This window comes from Benincasa hispida, chromosome 6 (assembly GCF_009727055.1).
Source record: "Benincasa hispida cultivar B227 chromosome 6, ASM972705v1, whole genome shotgun sequence".
NCBI classification, from domain to species: domain Eukaryota; kingdom Viridiplantae; phylum Streptophyta; class Magnoliopsida; order Cucurbitales; family Cucurbitaceae; genus Benincasa; species Benincasa hispida.
In genome coordinates this window covers 50,144,596-50,147,953 of record NC_052354.1, presented here as the reverse complement: position 1 = coordinate 50,147,953, position 3,358 = coordinate 50,144,596, and positions in this window count along the sequence as shown.

Sequence of the window (3,358 nt, the reverse complement as noted above, 5' to 3'; positions counted from 1 at the left end):
GGGAAGAAGTCCAACACAACAACTCCGCAAAGATTGAAAGAGGAATAAATGAGGAAGAAAAATCGCGATATTGGCTGTAGTGCAAAATGCTATGATCCCACCTAAAATGGGTGACCCAGGAATCTTCACGCATACCATGCTCTATCGGAGAGGTCCTACAGTGGCCAAGCACTATGCGAACTTTGGGACAAGTATAAACATAATGCCACTATCAATCTTCAAACAATTGAATGCCTTACACTTATGCCTACAAAGGAAATTCTCCTGCTCGCAAACAGATCTTGAATACACCCTGAAGGAGAGTTGAAAATTCCGCAATACAATCGATTAAATTCATCCTGCCGGAACTTCTCATTTTGGATTATAAAGCGGACGAAGATGCACCCTATCATATTAGGAAAACCATTCCTTTCGTCGGTCTGCGCCTCAAATTGATGTGTGTCAGGGGAGAATTGTAATGAGATTCGATGGGGAAAAACTCTCAGAATTAAGGTAGTAAAGATCCTAGAGGACAAAAAAAAGAGAGAAAAGCCACCATGATGACGTGAACAAGCCAGCCTGGAATAAGTGGTCCCTGAATTATTATACGACTCAACTCCAGCAGAGACGTAAGTTTTAGGAATCATGGAATCTTCAATTCTTCTCTGTTACTCAGAATTTTCAATTCACTATATCTCAGTCTTTATCTATTCTTACTGTCTTATTCCATCTATAAAAAGATTTTTTTTTTTTTTTTTTTTTTGCGATAAAAAATATTTGCTTTGTTTAAAATAATTTGACCCTCTCTCTGTTGTTTACAACGATTAAGGCACAGGATTACGGAGTAGTTACATGAAGCAACAAATTATCCCACTCCATCACCGCAGTCCAAAGAAGATAGATTGCCGCAAAGATGGATGTGTCAATATACACAATGCGCGGCGACAATGCAAATTTGGGGTGTTATTCTTCCTTATATATTTTTTTCAATTTCGCACTATTGCATCACATTTTAGTTTTAAAAGTTTTATCACCGTCATCCTCTTTGATTACCGCAATCAATTGACCATAGATAAATTTAGTAAGTTATTGCATGCTGTCTCTTTGCCAATTATGATTCTCAATGATGAAAATATTGCTTCTAATTCTTTTTATATACTGAAGTCAACTTAACTTTAAGAAAGTCACCTCATGAAATATTTCTAGAAGTTAGGGGTTTACTAGCTTTCTTTCAAACTCTCTTTACAAAAGCTTTCTACGAAATCGGATGACATCTATTCTCAATCTTTGGCAATGAGGATATTGCCGCATTTTAAATTTGGGGGTGAGGTATTTATTTTCGACCTTGCTATTTTGTCAAATATAATAATATAATAATAAAAGTAATATTTATATATATATATATATATATATATTATTTTAGAATAAGAAACTCCACTGTCAACGCAATAGGAAACCCATGTTTGATAAGAGTTAAGTTGTGAAAGGCACTTACCCGTAGTTAGAATGAACACGTGGGGGCAAGCCAAAACGAAAGTAAGTCACCAGGAACAATGCATAAATAAATGACCGCAACTCCACTGCCAAGTAGGTATGAGTCTAGTCTGAGAAAGAGTGCATTGCTTGTAGTTGGATATCCGCATGACACACGTGGAACGAAGAAGACACTTGGATCGCAAAGCAAAAAATAATAATGTCAAGAAAATATGCAAGGATAAATCATTTGACACCCCGGTAGAAAATTTTCTTTTTGAAATAAATCATGAGATGTTCCAAAAATTAGTAAGTCTTTTTGAAAGTTAAGCTTGAGTTCCCTAGGTCTTAGAAATATTTTGAGAAGGAGGTTTGAACGAGACTTAAGGAACTTTGGTATATAGGAATTGAACGAAGTATCCTTGAGAAATCTAGGAAAAGAACATTGCGGTCGATTTGCTAAAAGAAAATCTTTAGCTTATGCTTGAGGACAAGCATTGTTTAAATTTGAGGGCATGATAACGGGTAGAAATGCATGTTCATTAGTGCTAAGTTCTTAAACAATATTGGCTTGCGTTGATAAAACATGTTAAATTGCGGTCATTAAGCATCAATTTCATAATATTGCGGTCGCATGCGTTCATCGCATTAGAACAATTGATTTTTGTATTTTTGTGCAGAATATGCGATGACGCAAGGCAGAAATTTCGATCATAGGAAATCATGGTGAGGGCAGCATTACTGTAAGGCTTTGTAGTGATCATGCTCGCAAATATTCGCCCAAGAAGGATTCCGCAACTTAGTCAGCATAACATGGTGGTGCATCTGGGTGGAAAGGCTAAATTAATCGCGATGGGACAGAAAACTGATGACAGTCGAATCCGAATTAAGTTGACAGCCGATTAACGATAACAAGTACATTCAGCTTTTCAGTGACAAATATTCAATGCATCATTCAGGGGAATTAAAGCCGTTCCATCGGTGAAATCATGAGAGAAGCCGCCGTTCACCTTGGATGTTCTATAAATACCAGAGGCAACCTTCGAAAAGGGGTTCAGCAGTTCGAAATTTCATACAGTTCCGTCTTTGTTCATAGTTTTCCTTTCGTTAAGGCGGACGTGAGAGAGGAAGGTGTTTCAGCAGTTCGGTAAGCTGGAGAGCGCTATGCAATGAGGTAGCTACTAGACTGAATGAGAGAGGGTAGGAGTCGACGTCTGTGGAAGCAGGAATATCTTTGGAACTGAATAGAGTTACAGTGTAACAGCCTTGGTCAGGAAGGAATTGCTACCAGGCTCTCTGCCTTTATTTTCCATTGTTATTTTTTTTACTTAATCATTATAAAAATGGAATTTCCTTCTCTATATCTATTCAACTCTCTGTATTTACGCATGAGTAGCTAAATCTTGTGAATGTGGTTGAGAAGCATTTAGCTAGCACAACTAGGGAATCATCATTCTATGCGATATATATATGTATGCTTCCGTTCATATAAAATACTGGGAAGGTAGTCTAAGGAGTGATCTAGGCTTGTTGGGAAGGTCAGGTTATAATCTAGTTCGAGTCAGATTAGAACGCATAATCAAAAGATAGAAGCTTAAGAATAGACACTATTTGTTATCAACGCATCGCATCATCCTAGAGATAGGATATATGATGTATGCGGTCACCTTGCCTTTATGCATTTTGCATCATTGCATAGGAAAAGAATAGAGACTTAGGATAAGCTCTATGGACATTTTGCATTCAACATATGTGATAATAGGATTCTAGTGAGGATATATTGCAGTATGATGTAAGAATGACAGACCTGAATTGGTAAAAATAGTGTGTAGCTATTGAATCGCTAATAGATATTGAGCTTGCACATGGTAATTCCCCCATCAATAACAGCTTATAACCTAAGATA